This window comes from Sciurus vulgaris (genome assembly GCF_902686455.1).
Source record: "Sciurus vulgaris genome assembly, chromosome: 13".
Classification (NCBI taxonomy): Eukaryota; Metazoa; Chordata; class Mammalia; order Rodentia; family Sciuridae; genus Sciurus; species Sciurus vulgaris.
This window is the reverse complement of record NC_136474.1, coordinates 8,087,004-8,111,790: the sequence shown is the minus strand read 5'-3', so window position 1 is coordinate 8,111,790 and position 24,787 is coordinate 8,087,004. Positions and strand designations below refer to the sequence as shown.

Genomic DNA, 24,787 nt, shown 5'->3' with positions numbered 1-24,787 from the left:
GAGAAAATAAGTATTGGAATCAAATAACACACTCACACATCCCATGTGCAGATGATAAAACTCATCATTAAAAAGAAGACAATTTTCTCCTAAATTAACCTACAATATATCTCAGTAAAATTATGTACCTATATAAATATATCAGAGTAAATTCTACTTTTATGTATCTATAAAGCAATAACTTGTAAAACTATAAATAAAAGAAAAAGAGGAAATTGTAAGAGAAGAGGAAAAGAGGAACTACTGGGTAATAAAATGGAGCAAACCATATTCCATATTTCTATGATTATGTCAAAATGAACCCAAATATTATGTTTAAGTATAATGAAATTATAAAACATTCACATGTTTTACTTTTAATGAAATAAGAAACCAAATTATGAAGTTCCAAAATTCATTCACAAAATTACACATAATTTTAGCCAAGAAATTTTTCAATTATAGGAGGAAAAGGAGTACATTCATGTATATTGTGAAATTATACTATTATAATAATCATCAAGAAATCACAATAGAAACTAAATACACATTTTGAAAAAATTGTACAGTTAATTGTAATAGAAAATTCAACAAAAATCAAACCATAACAAATCCAATCTCACCAACTAACCTAGACACTCCTTCAAAATTCAAAAATAAAAGTACTATGGATGTATCTCAGTAGTAAAGTATCCTGAGGTTCAACTTCTAGCAACACAATAAAAAGAAAAGAAAAGAAGAAAGTAAAATTGAAAATTAACTAGTTCAGGAGGAAGTGAGGTTCCTATAGACCACAGCTGCTCTCCTGCAAGAAAAATGGCATGTGGAGATTTGTTCATGATAATGGACCCACCTGTTAATCACCAGCACCAAGAAGATGCTGAGCCACAGGCACACACCTGCCAGAGAGTATTTGAGGTATGGGTCAAGGATGCCCTGCAAGGATAAGAAAGGCAGTGAGGGGTCTGTGCCACTGATGTGCTCCCCATCTGGATGGCCTCCAGGACTGATGGTACACTGCCCCACAGTAGGGCTCAGGCCTGCAGAGTCCAGAGACTGTGCAGAGTCCCATTTTGCTTGCTCCTGTTCCTGCATCAGCCAGTCCCACCTTTCCATCAGCCTTCCTCCACAGACTCATCATGCCACTGCCCACTCACCATTTTTGGGGTCTCAGGAGCCAGTACTTGTCCCTAGAGATCTTAAACCCCTGCACAGTGGATCAACCTGGGTCTCCAAAGCAGGAGAGTGAAGCCTAGAGCTGAAAGGCAGATATGGTGGACTCAGCAGAAACAGAGAAGCCAGTGGAAACCCATCCCCAACTCCCTGACAGTTCACGCATTGGAAAGATCTAAGTGCTTCTGATTGGATGGGAATTCAGACCATGCCTCTTAAGTCTGAGATCAAGGAGACATGTGTGTGATTGACAGTGGATAATATCCAATCCAGAAAAGAATAAGGCCAGAATGACAGGTGATTGTGTGTAGCTTAATTTTTTTTTTTTCTTTGTGGTCTGGGAATTGCACACCTGAGACTCAAGCTGCTGCTATTTTAAGGCAATATTTCCTTCTAGAAGTGAGATCTAGTCCTACCAGTAGAACATTTGCATTTAACCTATTGTACAATGCCATTTCTGTTTATGGATTATATATGCTAGTATATTATTCCTGAATAAAAATAATATAATGGCAATTACTATAAAATGTTATGTAACTTTTCTGCTCTCTGTTCTTGGTAGAAGACAGACTAAACTATGAATGGGAAACAACCCTTTAAAACATTAATATCTAATGAAAACAACAGCTAAGGCACAAGAGTATTTTAAATATTTCTAGTATTTACACTGATAGCATAAATAGAGTTGAAATTGATATTAATAACATAAAAATCTTTTGAGAATATTACCTTTATGTGACTTATAAAATACTACTAATGAAATACATGTGCTTTTGGAACTACACCCTCAAGTTTGACTCCCTCCATCATACTTCAGTTTACAGGAGCCACATTACAAATTTGAGGGTTATGGGTTCCCTGATATCAGTGACTTACAGGGCCTGGTCTATCTCTTTACATGCTAGTGTTGAGGAATTAAATTTCCTAATAATATTTCTCCTCAGACCCAAAATTAGAAGAAATAATATGCTGAGTGAAAGCAGAAAGGTCCAACCAAAGTGTCCAAAACTAGATTATTCTGTCTCACTTCATACTGGCCACAGGTTTTTCACATTGCAGATATCATACAGCAGAAAAAAGAAGGGATTTCAGGTCAGTCAATGTACAGAGGAGTGAGAGTTCCTTGATTTCAGCAAACTCCTCATGACAAAAGATGCTCTGTTTGAATGGCTTGGGAATGCTCTGCAATTCCTCTGTCCTTGAGGCCTGGAGATATTTTCTTCTTATAATAACATTTGGTACTAGTGGACTCTGAGAAGCAAGCAAGTTATGTGATCTGCACATGTGGAAAGCTAACTGTACTATGTAACCTTAGTTACTTGATATGACCCTGGAATAGATAATAAACTAGACTGGCTTTTTCACAAAAAAAACACTTCTTGCTCTTCACCATCCTGTGTGCTTGCCTCTTTATTAGCTCTTCCTTTAATCCTTTTAGCTGGACCTCAATTAACCTTCACAGCTGGGATGCTGAACAGGAACAGTTTTGGATGTGCTGATGGCAAAAGGGGATAGCTTACTGCCTAAAAAAGGCTTTGATGTGCATCACTCTTGACTGGTACTGATCCCACTGGTAAGTTATGGGGAACTCACTCTCTGACACTCAATGACATCATAGAGCTAAACTTTATTTGCTTCATAATGCTAAACATACCGTAAGTAATTCTGATCTTGCTGCTTTGCTATTTGAAATAGATTTTTTACTGTCTATGGAATCAGAGGAGTGGGTTCTTTAGACCCCAAAATTGGGAATATATAGGTAAAATATTGCATGAGGAGCCAAGAGCTCCTGTATATGTGTTACATGCTTGGTATTATTGTTGAGATCCTATCTCAAAAATAGCATTGACAGAGCTACAAGCTTCTCAAGTAGTCTCTAAGATTGAAGTTTTTTCTCAGCCATCTCCTTGCATTCCTACTCTTCTCTCTCTTCCTTTTTCTCCCCCAGTCCAGTCTCATTAATCTGAATGTCTCAGGCAGGCAACTGCAGACGGAGAAACTCATACTTTGATTATCTGCACCATTAGATTAAATAATGCTAATCAGTCAGAATGTGAACAATTGCCTTTTGCTGTGTTTAAAAAATTAAAAAGAATGGTGTCAGAGAGTGGAAAAAATAGTAGTTTTCACTCTTAATATGATAAAGGTGCTGGGTAAGGGTTATGCCTTGGTTCCCAATGATTGGAAACCTTTGGTGAAATGGTTACTTCTCCTGCCTAAAATACAGTGTTTTTACAAGAATACTCTGATTTAGCCTGTGTTCAAGCTGAGGATAATGCTCAAGGCAATGTTAATATTGATTATGATTACTTGATTGGCAAGGGGCTAAGAAGGACATTACAACAATAAGCTCAGTTGCCAACAGCTGCCATTGCCAGATTAGAACCTTAGTTTGTAAACCATGGAGGAGGATCCCAGACACGTGGAATCCTTCCAAGTCCATTGCTGTAATTGGACAAGTCACAGGAGAGCCTTTCATTAATTTTCTTAACCAATTGAATAAAGTTATTGAAAGACAAGTAGACAATTTGGAAGCTGTCAATACTCTGACTAAACAACTGACTTATGTAAATGCCAACCAAGATTGTAAGTAAGTAATAAAATCTATTTGCCATATAGTGGATACTACATTTTCTGATTTAATAAAGGCATGTCAAAATATTGGAACTGAAACCCATAAAGCAGCTTTACTGGCTGATGCTTTAAACTCCCCCATAAACTTTGTTACAATTGTAAAAATTCTGGACATCTTCTAAAGGACTGTAAGATTTTTTTAAAAAGGGGTTACAAAAGCAGTTCAATCAGAAATGTCTAATATGTTATAATGAATTTCATTGGTTTAATCAATAGAGCAACAAGGCTCCTAGCTCTGCCACACTGCTAGCCACTTTCTCCTCCCTACCCAGCCCTGCCACTCCTTCTCATGGTTCTCCCAGTTCCCAACACCCTCACTCCTGCTGCCTACCCTACCCCCCCTCACTCCTTCTTCAACAGCCAGTGGGACTACCAAAGCTGTCAACTGGGGTGCCTCAAACTGCCTTCAGACACCATCCTCCTACCAGCTGGGGGTGGAGGATGAGTGTTAGTGGAGCTCCTGTACTCCCCATCTCAAAGAAAGGGATCCATTCTCTTCTTTGCAGCTACCTCTCCACTTCTTTCACTTTCTCTGAACCCTTTATTTTCACCTCTTCTAGCATCCCCAGCTCCTGCCACCATAAAGGTGAGAAGTGGGTTCCATAAATAAATCTATATATGTGTACATAGGAGAAACTAAATATACATTGTTGTTTTCCATAGGTCAACCAGATTAATTTAAATGATATGGGGATGGGGGAACTCTGTGCGTTGTTCATTTTTAGGGTATCTTGTGTAACTTGCTCTGTGCTTTGGGGGTTACCTGGAAGTGAACTCAAGGGGCCACTTAAAGAGTGAGTAAAGCCCTAACCCATTTCTCCATGTGCTATTCAAGGCAGATTTGGTGTTGTGGGATCCATCAGGCCCCAAAGCTTTAGACATAGCTCTACTTGACTGTATATAGGGTCCACCATTTTTCACTACTCATCTTGATTGTTGTTCTGCCCCTACCCAGCCCCATTGCTGAATGTTCAGAGAATTTTAAAAACACTGCTTTTCACAAGTGCAGTTTGTCCCGTGGATCTGAGGAGCAAGTGGGCATTGTGGAAGGCATTTCCCTCACCTCCTCCTGCTTTGCAAAAGTCTACATAGTTCTGTTGATTTTTTCCTCTATGTGTGACCTTTGCCTCATTTATCTTGTGGAGAAGAAGATTCAGGCACAGGGAATCCCAGCCCTGGAAAGTCCACATGTGCCTTTTGCAACACGAGGTGATTCACCCACCCCTGCCTCTACACTGTTCCAGGACATTTACTAGCAAGAATGGTGGTGGGTGTAGCTTTACTGGAGACCCAGAGTGGAGGGGCAGGGATGAGGTTATCCTCAGACAAACACAGACCCCAGGTTCTGCCAAGGAAAACAGTCTCCCAGTTCCCCTCTCCACCCCAAGCTGAGGTCAAGTCAGGACAGTGTCAGAGGCCTCTAGAAGCACAAGAATCCCAACTTGACCTGAGAGGTCAATAGAGCACTTCTCAGGGGCAGGCCCAAGCAGATCCTTGCCTACCTGCTTTTCCTCAAATGTACATAGATCTGGGAGGAGGCCAAATTCTCACAACTAGGTGCATGAGGTTGGGAGCACTCATGACTTTGTCTGTTTGTGCCTTGTCCTGTTTGAGGTCCTCTGTACCCTCTGCCTGCACTGGGATATCTACATCTCTTGAATTGTCACAAATGCTCCATTTTCAAAAGAATTGATAGTGAATACATTAAAGACATTCATACATATATTTTAAAATGTTAAATTTTATGTTATGTGAATCATCAATAAAAACATAAAATATGATTCCATAAAAATTTAGGGCATGAACTCAAGTCCCTGGATTGTGCATTCTTAGATTTTGAGCATCAGCACACAACCTTCTTTGAGACTTTTCTACACATCTCATGGTGTATGGAACAGTAGTTTTCAGGCTATGCCTCAACTTGAATTACTCCATCTTGTAGAAAAATAATTTACCATAGCTACTCCATTTTGAGTAAAAGTGTCAAGATAGATGGCTCCACACCTTGCTTGTACCATTAAATCACCATCATCTGCCTGAAACCACCACCAGGTACAACTGATAAATAATTTATGTGCATTCACTTATGAAAAAAATAAACCAACTAGTACCTGGACATATGTGGACATTCCAAATCATATCAGGAACACCAGACCCAGACTCCTATCAACCTTACCACATGCAACCTCCTCACCTAACACCCATAAAAAGACCCGTGAGAATGGACATGGCAGCACCATGAACTAATTACCCAGTAACTCACCATGAGACTTGACCAGAATTACCACAGTGCTTGAATTCTGAATCTCAATCCTCAAATTTCACCCTGCCCATGATGACCACACACAGCACACTCCAAGTTGACAGTCAAGCTGTCACTCTGACACAGAAACTACCACACATTTGGATTCTCTGCTTTAAAGCTCTGCAAAACTGTTTGTAAAAATACTCAACTGACCAACTCGTCAACTGGTGCTATAAATACTCAACTGGTGCTGAGGACTGATCCAGGGCCTCAGACATGCTAAGAAAGCACTCAACCACTGAGCCACAACAAAAGCCCCTACTTATTTATTTATTTATTTATTTATTTATTTATTTATTTATTTTTGGGTGCTGGGAATCGAACCCAGGGCCTTGTGCTTACAAAGCAAGCACTCTACCAACTGAGCTATCTCCCCAGCCCCCCTACTTATTTTTTAATGTGGGAATTGATATTGTTCAGCAAATGGCTTACAATTTCAGTCATTTTACAAGTTTTTGGGCAGTTAAATTTCAGAGACTTTTTTTGTTGCCTAGAATTTAAATCTCAGAGGGGAAATAATTAGTGCATTCAAATAATTTAATAAATTTCTGAAGCCTGAAAAAGACAGGCAGAGGGCATAAACTGGGTTGGGATAATTACTTCATGTTTTAAAGATACTCATACCTATAAAAGATTATGAATCTCCAAGTTTTGGGGGTTTTATTCCCCAAATTGGTTAAAAGTTGTGACATTTTCAAAAGACTATCCTGACTTTGAATGTACTTAAGTCAATCTTAGTAGGAAAAAAAAATTAAAGTTTGTGTATGTGAAGGGAAGAAAAAGTCATATTTTATAAATTGTCCTTAACCTTAGTGATAAAACCTAAAATATGCACGTTAATAATTTTTTATAGGAATCAAAGTTCTTGCTGCTCTAACTGATATATAAAATATCAATAATTTTGCACTTATAATAAGATATCATTTCTTAATCTCTCTAGTACTGTCATAGTTTTTTATAAATATTTGGACTGTACTTAATTCTTTAATCAGGAAAAAGGACCAGGGCTTGAAGACGGGAGAACCCAGCTCTATAGTCCTGGCTGTGTCACTGATGAGCAGTTTAACAGGTGATATTTAGGGAGTTCCTGCTCCCTGTACATTACTTCTGCTTCTTCATCAATGATATGGAAAAAGAATAGATGACTTTCAAGGTCTCTTTCAACTTTAAAACTGTGTATTAGTGTCCAGAGTCGGCAGGCCATGCCCCTGCCTCGCCACATGTTGAGCTAAGATGGCGCCTGCCAGATGCTGGTGGAGCATGCCTCTCCTGCACATGTAACACTCAGACAATACCAGGTGAGTATCAGGCTAGATTGCATGGTGCTTCATGACTGGCCAAGTATACTTCCTTGTTCAAGCTCTGGCACGCGGACAAGTTTTGCCTTCACGCACTTTCCCCTGATTGGCTTTTGTACTTGATATTAACAGGTTTATTCCCCCAATAAATGAGACTTGATCAGGCTTTTGTCTTGTCTCCATTTTTCATGTCTCTTGTCTCTCCCAATCCTCCAGGTTCCCATTGCAGTCTTGTGCGTTGGGACATATGAGGTGATTACTGTTGGCAGATATTAAATGTTTCATCTAAACCATTCTCACTTAGAGTGTGTTTTATATTTTAGTCATCACCATTCCTTGATAATATGTCTCTATTATGGCAAAGGACCACATTTAATCTATAGTGAATAAATGAGTTCATAAATCCAGGATTCTGGGATTTGTCTTATTTCTATATTGAAAAAGGGAGCTTGTCCTGGAAAACTCTGACTTTAATTCACTGATTAGAGTATAAACATGTAAGTATTGGTTGAGTCAGAGGTCTCTGCTATAAAATGAAACAAGTTTGGAAATTCAAAAAAACATTAAACTTAATCATGTATGTGTCACTGACAGTAGCCCAGATGATGAATTTCCTCGTGCTCTCCTCTACTGCAGGACACTTTCCCTAACAGTCATTTGGCAGTTTTTTTTTAAGTACAAATTCTTTACCACTGAAGATATTTGCAATGGAAGATGATTAATACAGGTCAAGTCAGAACACTGCTGCTTCTATGCTACTATGGTGGCATGTATCAATCTATGCTATCAATACAAATTTTATAATTACTTTAGGTACAGACTGAAGAGAAAATAAGTTAACTCATTATTACTGTAATTCATAGTAGAAAACATATTCATTAATTATTTTATGTATAACTTAGAAATTTATAGGTTCCTTAGAGGAGCTTTGGTAGAAATATATGCTTATTTTTGTGAGAAGCTGCAGGTAAAAGAAAATATTTTTTCTGATAAGAAATGGAAGAAATCTTTTTTTAATATTAAATTTAAAAAGTTTTAGACTGCATTTTGATTCATCATATACAAATGGGTACAACTTTCATTTCTATGGTTGTATACAATATAGATTCACACAATTCATGTAATCATGCATATACCTAGGGTAATACTGTCTGTTTCATTCTATCTTTCCACTTCCCATATCCTCCTACCACATAAAATGAAGAGATCTTAAGTAAATAGTGACTTTTAATTTTACCTACATTATCAAATATGAAATGTGTCTGTTCCTTTTAAATTTTTTATGTTCTTATTTTTTTACTTTCTATTCTTTTTATGGTTACATGTTTATGTGGAAAATCTATCTAGTGTACTCTTGAGTATATAATAACATTACTTCTAGTATATTTGTTTCCTGTTATGCCTCAGGTTTTGTGCTGGCACCAATTTTCTTACATCAGGTGATATTGCATTTCTGGAGTTTGCATTTTGTAATTCATGGTATAGTGAAGAATGAGTACTGAAGTGACAATGTGCTGTTTAATATCAGGAGCATGTATGATGATGCTGAGTTTCTGATGCATCTAACAGTGATCATATAACATCTGATAAAATTGCCTTTTCCCCCTGTGTAATGAAGAGGAAGTGTTCTGATTGGTGCACTGTAAACTTAAGTATGGGTTGTGTTTCATAGGATTGGTGACAAGGCACTATTTCCACTTCATAGTTAATGTTAGATTATGTTGGCTCTTGACATGTACTTCAACTTTTTCTCCACCCACAGATATAAGTTGTTCCCAAATTATATCAAAGAAAGAAATTCATTAATCCTTCCTTCAGAGAGTGGAGATAAGACAAGTGGATAGAAGATGTAGGGAGGTGAATTCTAGATTAATTAGTGTAAAGAAAGTTTTTTAGTCAGAATATTCCAACAATCTAAAACAGTCTAACTAGTTCTTTGACATTGGACTGAGTTTAGTACTGCTATGTGACTACCATTCCTACCAGCCTCAGTGCTTGGACAAGTTGAATGTCAGGTTTGATTTCCTGATCAGAGTTTCAAGGAAGTTGGGGATTTGGTGTGAAGAAGAAAATGCGCCCCCTTCAAATAAAAGGGAACATTTCAAGGCTGGGTTGTTTCTCAGTGGTAAAGAACTTTCCTAGCATGTGTGAAGCACTGTGTTTAATTGTCAGCACCACAGAAATAAAGGTATTGGTGGCATCTACAACTAAAATAATACATTAAAAAATTGAAAATCTTTGAAAAGAAGTGAATGTTTTTCATTTCAAAAGTCCTTATATCATGATAGACACTAACAGTATTTACTTTTGATACGCATTATGATTCCACATCTGTACCCAAGAAGTACACCTATTAAAGCTACTGATCTTTGTGAATAGTGGCATTTCCCCCATTGAATGATAAAAACACTAAATAAAAATTGGGCTCTTGTGACCAACTGGAAAAGAAAAAGCTTATAATACATAGGAGGTAGAACAAGGCCTTTCTGCCAGAGGCTATTGTATGTGGGTAAGATTCTGCCTTCCTCTCTGGCCTTCATCTTGCCCCTTAACCCCTCATGTGTCCCTGTAAATGCTAGTGGACACAACCCACCAGGCTTCAGTGCACAATAAGCTTTGTAGAGGTGATCACTGGCCACATTGCTCCATTTTTTCACATGCCAAACCCTTCATAAACCCAAGGCCTGTGACCTGTTCCCACCAATGCTGGAATGCTGGGTTCTCAATTAACAATAGTGGTGTTAGCTGTCATGGTTACAGCAGAAAGCAGTGTTGTCATGCTTCCACACACACTGCACATTCCCACACTGCAGGCTGCCAACTCGTCACCTCCACAAGTTAGGTCCCACCATCACCTATTTCCTCTTACTGATAAAAACACAGCAAGGAAAGGAAATGAGCTTATACAACTTCCAAGTGGTGGGGCTCAGGGTAGAGCTTAGGGACCCCTAAACTCACAGCCCAAATACTATGGCCAGTATCATCCAGAACAAAAGGTTCCCAAAGATGAAAGTGACTAGAGGTGACAGTGGAATGCTGATGATAGGGTAGAATAAAGAGGGAGGATCTGGGACCAGAACTGACAGACTCATGAGAAAAATCACTGAGGACCCCATGACAGATCTGGACTGGCAAAGACAACTTAGAAAAATGTAGGCTCAAGAGAGCTGCAAGCTCATCAGGGATGCCAGGTTGGCTAGATGAGCAGAAAAGAAATCAAAGGAGAAAGGTTCTGGGAAGAAAGGTGGGCTGGCCTGCCACCAAATGTTTACCCAGAATACCAAATATTCTGCTTTTTAATGGTGTCTATGACTGTGCCCCCATATGAAGGCTGAACTCCACTCTCCTTATTTCCCCTGAAATCAACAAAGCCAAAGGCACAAATTAGTTTCAAGTAGATTCATCTTCAGCCTGTAAGACTTTTGTGGCCATCTTAATCTGAAATTTTAAAATGTATAACTCAAAGCCACATTACTTGTCTCATGTCTTAATACTTGGGTATATTGAAATGTTGGTTTGCTTCTCTCTCGCAGACTCAGACACACACACACACACACACACACACACACACACACACACACACACAAACAACTTACTGTCGAATGTTAAACGTATCTTCAGGTTTCCTTGAAATAACTCCTTCAAAGTTCTGTTCTACTTCAGTGCTGTGATAGTTTTTCTTTCTCCAAATGGTCAATCAGCAACCTCATTCTTTGTAAAGAGAGTAAATATACTTTACAGGCCTCTGTTCCCAATACAGACCTGAGAAAAGAAAGCACAAATCTTTGAAGACATTCTCAGTTCCATTATTGACCATCAAGTTTGAACACCCCATCAAACTACACACCAGACAAAAAAGTTCTTGGCTTCTCAGTGACCAAGCCTGCATGAATAAAAAAAGTCCACATTTCATAAAGATTTCTTAAAAGCATGTGGTGTGGGATAGAGTAGGGGGTGGAAACATTCCCCAGTGGAACTAGTGACTCAGGATCAGCTACCAAAAAAGAGATTTTTCCAGAAGGAAGTATTTCCAGAAGATTATATATATATATATATATATATATATATATATATATATACACACACACACACATATATATGAAGATTATATAATATATATGAATATACATCTCAAAACAACATGTATGTTGTAAATTAAACACAAGATAAATTTAAAAACTCACATGGAATCCAGCAACCCAATTTAGGATGCTGAGGCAGAAAGGTGGAAATTTTTTTTATTAATTGCAATTTCAACATGAGTCTTAGCCCCAAGAATTTTGTGTCAAAGGCAAATGGTTGTTTATGCACACCCTAGTACCAGCTGTTGCCAACAAAAGTGACCTATTAATGTTATTACTACAAGAAAATTTCTGTTCCCACAACTCAAGACTTACCTCCAGGAGGAGTTCAGCACAGGATTACTAGTTTTAGAATAGTGAGGCTGACAACATCCAGGTTTTGCCCTTAAAATATTAATATGAATACATCATTTTTGAAAACCAAAACCAAAGCCAAGAGAAAACAAAACAAAGTGAGACTTAGAAACTTAATAAAGCCCTCAGAAAATTAGCAAGTCCCTGTCTCAAACAATAAAATGTGCTGCAGATGTGGCTCAGTGGCTAAGCACCTCTAGGGTCAATTTCTTGTACAAAAATAAATAAACAAGAAGGGAAAAGGGAAGAATAAACAACCAGTGCTCAACAAATGACAGTGTGTGGCATTTATCTGAATTTTGATTCAAGCAAACTATTAAACAGAAAGGTACAATAGTAAGTAAAATGCAAAAATGAAGCATTCTTATGCTTTAGTATTACATGTTTAAATGGTTAAACATGCAGTCCAGAAGTACTGAACACTACTGTACATGAAAATATATCTCATCATGCTTTCATAAATGTTTAAAAGTTTTCTTGATGGAAAAATAAAATAAACTCAGAAGCAGCTCAGGACACAGCAGTTCTACAGAAGGATTGGTGCAGGGCATCCTGGCAGGGTTGACAATTCTATGATCCCAAATAAAGCAGGAATGAGCATGGTCCAAGTAATGAATGTGGACTCAGCAGGCTGGGTCCTACTCTGGTCATGTTCTTCCTAGATGAGTGACCTTGGATGGAGACAGAGCCCACTGGAGCTTTGTCCTTTGTGTATGCATGGGGACATCCCATCCAGCCGAAACATTTGAAAGGTGCTGTGAATCATGAACACTGATATTCTAAGTGCTGGCAATAATATAAACCCCTGTGTAAGCCTATGGTGACAGAGAATTCACAAAAGGATTTTTGCTGGCTTGATTGGAAGAAAGATAGCTCAGTCATTCCACAGAAACAGTCCCTTATCCAGTAAACATGCAAAAACTCCAAGGACAATGCAGATGATGTCTATGGGAAAGGGCACAGTTGGCTGGTAAAGGTCAAATGCAAAGGTCAGCCAAATAGCATTTCAGTCAATTAATTGGCTTCTGCTCTTCACTGCTTACCAAGATGAGCCCAAATGAGACTTTCAGCAGAGAAGAGAAGTGAACATTAGGCATGCCTCTGAGACCTTCTTTTCTGAAAAAAATATTTACTTCAACCAAGGAAAGACATCATGAACTCACAGCTCACCACCTCAGGAAGAACACTGTGAATAGGCCAAAGTGACTGACAGAGCTTTGAAGTCAGACTCTGGGATCTCCATCAGGGGTCTTCCACTGGACAAGGAATGTCCCACCTGAGTATCTCATCATCTATAAGCTGGGAAACAACACCACTGAAAGAGTAATCTGGAGGATAGGATGTGAACACATGAGGGTGCTGGAACCATCCCTAAATATAGAGAATGTGCTCAAGGTCAGAGCTGTCACATGCACTAAGTGACTATGTAATAGGTACCTACCCTTGTATTAGGTCAGGAGATATATGATAATGTCACTCAGTCCTATTACTAGGGATGCTGCTCTTGAAAACTTTTTATGGGGCAAAATAGACTTCTCGGTAGATACCATTATATCAGGAATAAAGAAGGTTATTTAAGAAATGGATCAATCCATAAGAGCACAAAATGATCTTAAACATTGCACTCCTAAAGACTGCCAAATGCATGAAGAAAAAAATGATAAAAATAAAGAGGAAACACATAATCTCAGTAGCTTGGGAGGCTGAGGCAGTAGGATCATGATTCAAAGCCAACCTCAGCAATGGCAAGGTGCTAAGCAACTCAGTGAGATCCTGTATCTAAATAAAATGCAAAATTGGGCTGGGAATGTGATTCAGTTCAATCCCCAGTGCCAAAAAAGAAAAAAAGAGGAAAAATAACATAATTATTTTTTGAGATCTCAACAGTCCACTCAATTAAAAAATAAACAGAAAATTTGTAAGAATACAGATTTTAACAGTTACAAACTTGACCTAATTTAATTTATAGAACATTCAACCAAAACAAAATTTAGTGGTTTCCAGGGTACAAGGAAGAACACTTTCATGACAAAACCTTAGTCTAATCCACAAAACTCTCAATGAAAGTAAAAGAATTATAATTATGCAAACTATATGCTCTGATCACAAAAGAATACATTTAGAAAATGCAACTGTAATACCACTAGAGATCCTATGAATGTTTAGAATACAGAAATAAAAAAAGATTACAACAACTTTTGGTCTACAAATTCATTGACATTGATAAAATAGACACATTTCCTAAATGACTAGAAATATAAAATCTTACATAAGAAAGAGATAACCTGAACAGCCCTGTATCTATTAAAGAATTTGAATTGACTGAAATATTCCATTAAGTCTAGGTTCAAGTGGGTTTACTTTTTTCAAAGCTTATTTTTTTTATTATAGTGCAAATTAAACCCAGTGCATGACACATGGTAGGCAAGTGCTGTACTATTTAGCTTCATCCCTAGCAGTTTTTAATTTGAGAGTTCTCCCTAAATTGCTGAGTTTGGCCTTGAACTTGCAATCCTGCTGTTCTTAGCCTCCAGGGTACCTGAGATTACAGATGTGCACCAATGTGCCCAGGTTTTCTTAACTATAGACCAAATACCTCAAGAAGATATGTGCAAAACCTCTAAAAATCTTAACAAATTGATCTTGGAAATATAAAATATGGATAGTACATCTTGACCAAGTGAGAATTTCCTAGGAATGTAAAGATGGATCATTCTTTTTAAATCAATAATTTTCTAGTAGATGCAAAACAAAGCATTGGACACAATTTGATACAATTCATAATGAAAACTCATCACACTAAAAATAAAAGGAAGTTCTGGAGATTTTATCAAGTTCAATAAAGAAAAGTAAATAAAACCAGACTCTGAAGGAAAAGAAAGCTGTGTCCAGCATCAAAACAACTATCTATGTATAATATTCTACTAAAAAGCTCATACAAAGAAGAAATCACTTTAATGTAATATAGAATACAAGATCTACAGGAAGATCAACTGTATTCATTCAAGAAAAGAGGGAAAGTAAAGACATGAAAATTTTTTGTTAGCCACTTCAAACATAGAAATAAAACCTCAGTGGGAAACGAATCCATATGCATCAGAAAAAAAAAAAAAAAACTGTTGGGGGCTGTGCCATGTTGGCGGCGCCACAGGATGGCACCTGATCGCATCGGCAGCGAGGAGGTTAATTGACATAAGCACACTCAGGTGATTTTCTCGTCCATGCACACAATGTGTGCGCATGTGTTCTTGAGCACTAATTGCCTGCTTGGAGCTTCTCGCCTAATCTTTTCGTAAGAGGTGTGGCCCTGCTCTCCTCGTCCTGGAGGTGATATAAGCGTAGGTGGAGCGAGACAGAGCCACAGCAGCCATTAGAAGCAGCCAGAGGGAAAAACACGCTACAGCAGCCATTAGCAGAAGAAAAGCAGTAGCCAGAGAAGACACGCCACAGCAGCCATTAGCAGAAAAGCCAGAAGAAAGAACACAGCAGCGAGTAGGGGCAGTGGCAGAGGCAGATCACAGAATGGAGAAAAGCCTGTCTTTCTTTCAAAGTTTCTCTCTTAAGCAAAGTTTCTTTCTCTCTGATAAGCGGGGTCTCTCTCTCTCTCCTCTCAAAGCAAGTAAACCTCATTTTCTCTATCCTCTATAAATGAACAAGCAAGAAACAAAGTCTCTCTCCTCTCAAAGCAAGTAAACCTCATTTTCTCTATCCTCTATGAACAAGCAAGAAAGCAGTGCACTAAAAAGAAATATAGAAGTGCCTCAGTTTCCACTCCACCACCCATAAGACCCGTGCAAGTTGTTGCTGCAGGCGGTGACAAATATCCATGGATTTTGGAACCGCAAAGAGTCAGCGATGAAAAACAAACAAGTCTGGTGAAAAGGCAGAGAAACCAGATCACTTTACATATGTTGGTGGAAATGTAAAATTATAGAGCACCTTTAAAAATACTTTGACACTTTCATAAGCAACTACACATGGGTCCCAGCAGTGGCTCACTTTGGCATCCATCCCAAGGAAATGGAAACAGCTCCACAAATATCCCAATATAAATATGCCACAGCTAGATTGATAAGCACCCACCAAACTGGAAATATCTTCATGAACATTTGATGTTGGCCAATGAAGGGCTGTTTGTCCATGCCACAGAGTACAACTGAGCAATAACATGGAAGAAATTATTGACAGACACAGCAACCTGCTTAGAGAATGTTGCTGGGTAAAAAGAGTCAATCCACAAAACTTACACAATGTGTAATTCATTAACACACATTGTTGAATACCTGGCAATACAGGCATGGATCACTGTGTACTGATTTTACAAATAATTTGAGGAAATAATACCAACTTACACAAAAGTCTTTGCAAGGGATGCTTATTATATAAATCTAAATCTTGAATGATAATCTGCATGTGAAGAGTCATATATGGAAAAGCTGCAGAAGCATGTGTGCATGCTAGTCTGCATGCACCTAGTCTGGTGAACCTGACTAGGCTTAAATTGGAGCACACTGAGTCCAACTTACCAATTGTGCCAGTACACTAGTTAGGCAAGATGGTTTACCATTAGGAGAAATGGAGTGAAGTATACATTTCTGATTTATTTCTTATAACTGCACATAAATTTTTACCTACCCCAAAGTAAAATATTTTTAAAAAACAAATAATATGGTTATCAAATGATTGAAAATATTGGAGTTTTAAGTCCAAGAAAAATATATTTTAAAAATAAAAATAGAACATTATAACTTTGTTCTTTCATTTTATCTGTTTCCAAAATATTCCTTAATAATTAGAATATTTTTATTAATTAAAGATTAAAACAATTAAATGGACAAATTCTGCAGATAAAAGTTATACAAAAAATTAAAAATTAATGTCACTGCAAAAATCACTTTAAATCAATTGCACTTCTATATTGTAAGAACAACAACCAAAAATAATATTTTTGGTTGTTCTGAGGATGAAATCCAGGGACACTTACAAACTCAGTTGCATTTAATTGTATTTTTTAAATTTTGCAGACTGGCTTTACTTATGTTTACTTATCCTCCTGAGTATCTGGGAATGCAGGCATGGCTCTTTGCACTCAGAAGAAATTAAATTTTAAAATAGCACCATTTATGACAGATATCAAAAAGTGTAAGTACTTATGAATAAATTTCACAACCCATCAAAGAAACATTAATTTAAAAACCTGAGGGAGATTTAGAATGGTGTCAGCAATAAGGACAGGATGGCAAAGGAGGAAGACAAAGGCAGGGCAGACAGTGAGAGAACACAGAGCATATGCCAATAAGGCCAAATTTCTAGCTGACAAATGTGCCCATGGACATGAGAGCCTGGAGTCAGAGGAGATAGAAAAAGGAGGAGGGCCCAAAACCTTTGAAAAGACCAAGTCAGTACTTTCCTATAGGAGTCCAGGCTCTGACTCTGGGGCCCCTTCTCTTCAGAAGAATCTGTTACTTTATTACCTTTGCTATTGTAAAAGACATGCTGCTTGCTTGCTATCTTCCTGTCCTATTCAATGCAAAAAAAAAAAAAAAAAAAAAAAAAAAAACTAAACAGTTTTGACCAAAATTACTCGGTGGCTGGGTTTTGGAGAGCTTTGTTAGCATGTATGAGTTACTAGGTTAGATCTCAAGCACAATATACATTAAAAAATAAATAAATAAGTAAAATAAAGATCTTAAAAATTAATTCAAGACCTATACCTGGAAAACTGTGCACATAAAACAAAACTAAGAGAAATTTAAATGACCTAAATAAATTGAGTGATATGTCATGGTCATATATAAAAAGATTCAATATTTTTAAAATCTCCATTATTCCTTACACTGAGTTATTAATTTATTGTATCTTTAAATATAACCCCAGCAAGTCTTGTGGAAAAGATGAATCTAAAATGGAGTAAAAGAGTGGAGTATAGAAGAGTCAAATGAGCAGAAAGAAGATGGAAGAAGAGCACTACCCAATTCCAAGTTTATTGCAGAGCTCAGCAAACATCACAGTGTATAAGGAAAATAAGACCAGGTGAAGACAGAGGACACAAGCAAACTCACACCTAAGTGGTCAAGCAAGTTTTGACAAACATGCCATGTCAATGAGAAAAGGAGAATCTTTTCCACAAATGGTGCAGGAAAATTTTGTGACCATATGTTAAAAAAAAAATAAATAAATAAATAATTTCAAGCTCTGCTTTAAACACTATAAGCTACTAAGGGGGAATGATCATAGATCTAAATGTAAGGGAAAAAGCATAAAATTTTCTGAAACAAGAGATAAAAATCATCATGACCTGAGTTTTGGCTGACTTATGTAAAATATGAAGTACTAAAGAAAAGGAGAACTGAATGTACCTCAGAGGGACAACACTTACCTAGCATGCTTAAGACCTTGAGCTCAATTCCCAGTACAAGAAAAAGACACTAACAATAAATGAAAGGACTGATTATGCACATGGACTGGTGAAAACTTGGAACAGTTGTAACTTTGTACACGCTGTTGGAAATGTAATGTGGTTATCTCTTTGGAAAGAGTTTGGCAGATTCTTAAAGTGTATACCTACATCATGGTCAACATATTTCACTTCTAGGCATCAACCAAGAGAAATTCAAATACAGTTCTGCATGTATGTTCTGCATTTATAGCAGAGGTGAATAAGTGAATGGATAAACAGATTAAAATATACACAAAAAAATCAGTACTAAAAAGGAAGAAAACAATACACAGAAGATGCGAAAGTCTAAATTCTACTAAAAGATAGATAAGAACATGAAAAATGTATGATTATATAATGTATTAAAATTTTATAGTGAGAAAGAGCACAACAGCAGTTTCTTGGAAATAAGGAGGTAATAAAGGGGAAGCAAGAAACTTTTGGAGGAAATAGATACATTTATTATCCTGGAAGGGCTGAAGATTCCTTAGGACACAACTTAAATGCATGCAAGTTTTTATAAATTAATTATACCGCAGTAAAGTGTATGGAAAAACCCAATGAGTCATATATTAAAAGTTTAAATTTAGAAAGAATGGGGCCAAGAAATTAAGACTTGAGTAGGAAGATAACACAAGAACAAAACAAAACAAACATTTCTAAATAACAAATGATATCTATATACAAACAAGCCACTGTGAGCAATAGAGCATGTTAAAATGTAATAATATAGAGCAACATTGTCAAGACAGATCCTGGAAGACCAGAGTTTCTTCTAGGGTACCACAAGTTCAAAGTTATGTTATTGTAAAAGCCAAATGTTATTTGCCTTTTTCATTCTGATTCTCCCAAGAGTGTACAGATGACCAGGCTGGGGAGGTAGCTCAGCTGGTAGAGTGCTTGTCTTGCAAGCACAAGGCCCTGAGTTTGATCCCCAATACGGAAAAAAAAAAAAGTGTATAGTTGAATTTCCCACAGGTTACATGGCAAAAGATGAACTTAAAATATAGAAAGAGGGGAATCCCGCTGTATTCTAATTTCAAGATTTGCAGAACTTTAAACAATACTATTCTTTCCACTGATTTCTTTGGTGATCAATACATATTTTACTAAAAATACTATGTATGTTAACATGTAATATGTACACATTATTTTATGTGAATATAGTGTTTTTCAAATTCTCAGTTCTAATTCACAACAGGGTAAATATTGATAGAAAACCTAATATAAATGAAAACTCATTTGATTTTTTAGTGTTGGGGAAGAGTTATTAACTTACCACTAAAAACCTTTCAGGGATTCCCCTTGAGGGGAACAACTTCCCTGTTAATGTCTGGCCAGACACCCTATGGGAGGGTCTCCACATTCTGGAGGAAAGACATTCCACATGTTGACTGCAGGTGTGGCTGCTATGTACCATGCCTGGGCCATAAAAAGCTCAGCATAGATTTTCAGACTCAACCTTTAGAATCATGCACAGCATCTTACAATGAATGCTGCACAAACCAACATATGAATTGCATTGTTTGTATCTTGGATGTTTTCATCTCATTTTTGTATGTGTTCTTTTCTAATGTGTTTTATATGAATATTGTTCTACAACAGTTTGGAATTGTTTAAAGATTGTGCTTCACCATGGAACCATGGAGAAACACAGAAATACATATCTATCTTTTTTTTTTTTTTTTTTTTTTTGCGGTGCTGGGGATTGTACAGATCTTTCAATAATAGCAATTGGTATGTTCCCTAAAGAAAAATGTTAAGACTAGAAATTATCTCTACTTCATTAACAACAATGAAGAGGACTGCCTCCCTCTTTATGCTATTTCTAATATAAATATCAATGCAATGACACTTACAATGGGAATTGGCAATGGCAATGTGAACCATGCATACTCTCCTCAGTGAAGAAATTTTCCATGGTTTCAGATGGATTGGTTTCATTAAGTTCATCTTTGCTATGTTCTGGAAATTAGAAAAAATGATGAATACTTACAAAAATGATATTTTAAGCAAAAAATTTTATCACAGCAAAATAAGTCAAAGGGGAAGGAAAGAAGGACAAGACCCACTGAAAGACCTGGAAAGCAAATCTCACAGGGTGCTTTAGGTGAAAGACTTGACTTCCTACATCCATCTCCTTTCTCAAACGGGTTTATTCTTGATTTGGATCAGCTGCAAATCCATTAAAAATGATGAGGATCATCCTACAAAGGGGCCCATGACTAGCATAAGCCCTGAGTTTCACCCTTGATTTTTCTGCTAATTAATGCAAGGCTGCCAGTCATGGTGGCACAAGCCTGTAATCCCAGCACTTGAGACGCTAAGGCAGGATGGAAAGTTCAAAGCCAGTCTCAGCAACTTAATGAAGGCTTAAGAAACTCAACAAGATCTCATCTCTATGTAAAATATAAAAAGGGGCTGGGGATGTGGCTTAGTTGTTAAGCACCTCTGAGTTCAATCACTGGTACTAAAAAACAAGCACAAACATGCATACAAGCTAATTGCAAGACCATCAGAAAATTGCTCAATTTCTCAGTACTTCCATTTGTTCACCCATAATATGCAGGTAACATTTTCTTCATGTTTTTTTGAGTGAAGGAGTGATGACAAAATCAGACCTGGTTGTGAAATAAAATTACAAAAACGTTATGGTCAGAGTTCAGTGCCTGGGTAAGGGGTCAATTCCCCTCCCTTCTCTTAGCCTTTCTCCAGGAAGTCAAATTGACCAATAAATAACTGCCATTAAGAGTCTAACTAATCCCTCCTGAAATGTAATAGATGTCTGTGAGAGGAGTTGTATCTTCTTAGCTCTTCTGTGAGCACACTTTATGTTAGAGACACTGCACGAGGCCTTCAGTCACATAGATTATGAATTAAAAAAAAAAGATGAAGAAAAAGCTCCAATGATAGGATGGGTCTAAGATGACATCAAATAACATATAATTATTGTGAGAAACTGTGGATCAGGACTTAGAGTTTTGGAGTGCTAATCTTCTCTGGGACCTCCGGCATAAAATAAACTTTGGTTTCTCCTAATGTCTGAGTGCTGTCTTGTCATTTTCTCAACAAAGTGTGATGGAAAATCATACTTCTACAAGATAACTCCCAAAGAAAAACAGAGAGACTTGCACCTTGTAGAAGGGAGGGAAAACTAGTCAATCACTAACCTCACAGTAAATCTTTTCTTAATAACATTGCTCCCTGAAGGAAAGGGGCAGATACTGAATGCAATGCTCTGGACTTTGACCTTCCCCCAGTGCACAATAGTCCAAAATGGAGGCAAAAAAAATTATCAAAACTCTGGGAAACAGTGGATCTCAGAGAAAGAAAAGCAATGAGCAAGATTTGAGTACTCTTCCCTCAAGATCTGAACTCTTATCTCCACAGATAACAATAAATTTTAACCTTTTTACAACTACCTTCCTAAGATAAAAGTTTAACCAGCAAAATTAATTCCTCGACTGTGCAACCTGCATGTCCATAATCTTCAAAACTATAAAACCCAGATTTCTTCTGTAACCCGCAGGCCATCGCCATACACAGAAAATGGGCCCTCCTGTGCCTAATTCACTTTGCTTAAAAATAAAGCAAAGCTTGTTGATCTGAGGTTTGAGTCCCATCTCCTGTGTCTGTCATTTGTGGGCCATGAGCTTACAATCAACATCCCTGTGCTTTCCCAAGTTCACCAAATAAGAAATGGCTGCAACACAGTATAAACCACGTTGCCCAGAGTTCCTCCCCTGGGACAGTGTAGCTTTCATTCATCAGGCTCAAGGGGGATCCAGAAATATAGAGCTTTAGCATGGCTTACCTCACTCAGGTCTTGTCCAAAAGGTCTGGGGACAGTGAAAAAGCTCAACCACAACATAGCCTGATGGCAAAAAGTCACAGAGAGCAAGGGTAGCCTGAAGTGCACAGTACCTTATTGATCCTGTCCAGGAAGAGCTCTTTGGCATAAGTTCTGCAGCCCTACAGCAGACCTCTCGCCTTGAAGTCGAACAAAATCGCTCTGTCCACGTGAAAGCTGAAAGCCTGCAGACGCTCAAGCAGCACTTAAGTCACAGATGAAGCCATCACCACCCCCCCAGTGCCACTCGGACCTGTGCTGGCAGCGCCCCCTAGCGACACCACCAGGTAGAGCCACTGCCCCAGCATAGTACGCGTGCGTATCCTCCCTTCCAGGAAATAACTGGCACTCTGGGGATCAAGAGTGGGGGCCTTGCCATTCCTGCTGAACCCGAGACAGCCCAGGTGGGAGGGTGCTTTTGTGAAATTCCAGTAGTATCTGAGTTAAACCAGCCAATGTAAGGGTTCCAAAGGATTGGATGGTGGCCCAGGGGCCCCCAGTGTACTTTTTTTTTTTTGTTCTTGGGGTCAAAGGTCTTGGTAAAATAGAATAAACTCTTGCGGGAGTGTTGGTTGGGGTAAATTCACCACCAGTGGTTTGGAGGGAGCTCACAGTAAGATGAATGTTCCATTTTTAAATGGAAAATGTAACAATGGAAATCACTTTGTTTTGCTTCCTAGCTTGTAGGTGTTAGAGTTCAGGTACTCCATGATGGCGAGGCAGGTTACCAGCACAATGCCGCTGGAAGACAAGCCAGGAAGATGACTCATCTCATCCTTATTTCCCATAAGTTCCATTGCAGTGAACAACTCCTGCCACTAAGGACTTATCACCATGGCAACTCCTGATTCAGGTTTGGCATTATAAAATGATCAATGATGACAAAGTGGACAGTATTCTAATTTTGTATTTTAACATAACCAATGGGAGAATTTTGGACATTACTCTAATAATGTGTTACTAGATAACTAAGGGGAGCAAATGGGGTGAGGCCTTCAATCAGATCTTTATAGGGAAGGGAATGCCTCACAGTCAGCACATAAGAAAAATTTGCAGATTGGGGAGACGAGCTTCTTTTGCTCAGCCCATTCTATTCTACCCCACAGAATGATGTTGTCACCTTCACTTTCAGTAATCAAGTAAAGCCAGAATTAAGGACAGGCAATTGATGTAGAAATAGGTAATCAAGTCAAATCAAGGAAATGAAGGCCATGAAAGACAACTGCCTCTGGAAGTTGGAGACTGCCCCGGGAGAATGGAATATCAAATATCTCCAGAGCTCATTGATTACCAAATTTACCTGCCTTCATCAAGGACTGCAGACAATGAGCTGCTAATTAATGTACCTTGGGCCCTTACCTGCTTGAATCACCTTGGCCCTCCCCCTGCCCATGGATTCTTTCTTAATGCAAAACCAGGCCTAGTCATGTAGGCAGGAAGGAGAGATAAAAGAGACTTTAATCTATAAAAGATGTAGGGTGCACACACTTCTTGGGACTTGAGAACATCAGCCATGGCCCCCTTCTTCCTGCTAGGAGAAGTCTGTATTATTACCTTTAAATAAAACCTGCTTAATATGCTTGCCTTGGTGTGATTCTCTAGTGTTTAATCTTCAACATTAGAAGGAGCATAACTCATCACTGTTAAACAGCAGTATCACAAGGTCCTGGACACTAACTGTGAACCCCACTAGCACATGTAATTAGCATCATTTCTTTGGTCAGAATACAACATTAAAAAACAAGTGGAAGAGAAGCCACTCAGAGCACTGAGAAGGGATAGGAATGGATGGAACATGCAATAGGGAATGTTGATCTGAAGAAGAAAGAAAAAAATTCTCCAAAGATTAATGATAATTACTTGGGAATGGCAGACTTTCGCAATGTTGATACTGTTAGGAGTTCAGGTACACCAAGATGGTGGAGACAGGTTACAAGAAAAATGCCAGTGGAGGAAAAGACAGGGAATCTCTGTAAGTACCACTACCATGACAACTACAGCCACTGAACACTTAGCACCATGGCAACTTCCGCCTCAGGTATGGCATTCTCAAGCAACCAGTGGTGATGAAGTGGACAGTATTTTAATTAGGTTTTCTAAATTAACCAATGGGGGAAAATTTAGATACTATTCTAATCAAGTATTACAAGATAATCAATGGGAGGTAATCAATGGGAACAATCAAGTCTATATAGGAGAATAAATATTTTAGAGCTAGGCATATAAGACACCAATTTCTGGGCTTTCTAGATTTGTGGACCTTGAACCTTTCTCTCAATCAACCCACTGACTCCAAACTAAGGAGTGCTGCCTGCACCTTCACTTTCATTAATTCCATACTTTCCTGTTACCTCTAAGTGTCTTCCTCAGTTCTTTGTTTATGACATCAGGTATTTGAACCCCAATTGGCACCTCCAAAATATGGGTACCTGAGCACTGCAGTGGGAATATGCACCTTGTTGTAAACTGTGGGCAAAGAGGTTGAGAGAAGGACAGAAATTTGAAGGCAAAACTAATGCAGATTACATCAGCTCTTTAAAGACTTGGTTAAAACCAAGAGCGACATCAATGTGAGACTGCCCAGACAATGGTTTCATAGATACTTAGAGAAACACTTTTTGTATAAAGTTGTGGTGCTCTCTGTGCAAATTGTGATTTTGGAATAGTATTTTT

The 24,787-nt window shown here is 38.0% G+C and overlaps 1 long non-coding RNA gene across 5 annotated transcripts; it reads right to left on the bottom strand.

Annotated features, from left to right (window-relative positions):
• Positions 1-137: 137 nt before the first annotated feature.
• LOC306643022 lies at positions 138-22,447 on the bottom strand. 5 transcript variants are annotated; one of them, XR_013758782.1, is made up of 5 exons: positions 22,189-22,447; positions 20,124-20,229; positions 5,898-5,957; positions 1,137-1,237; positions 141-915 (listed from the first exon to the last, which is right to left on the bottom strand). It is a non-coding gene; the product is annotated as an uncharacterized lncRNA (long non-coding RNA). The 5 variants fall into 5 exon arrangements; XR_013758783.1 differs by having other exon boundaries at positions 22,079-22,234; XR_013758784.1 differs by lacking the exon at positions 22,189-22,447 and adding an exon at positions 21,435-22,062.
• Between the last annotated feature and the right edge of the window lie 2,340 nt (positions 22,448-24,787).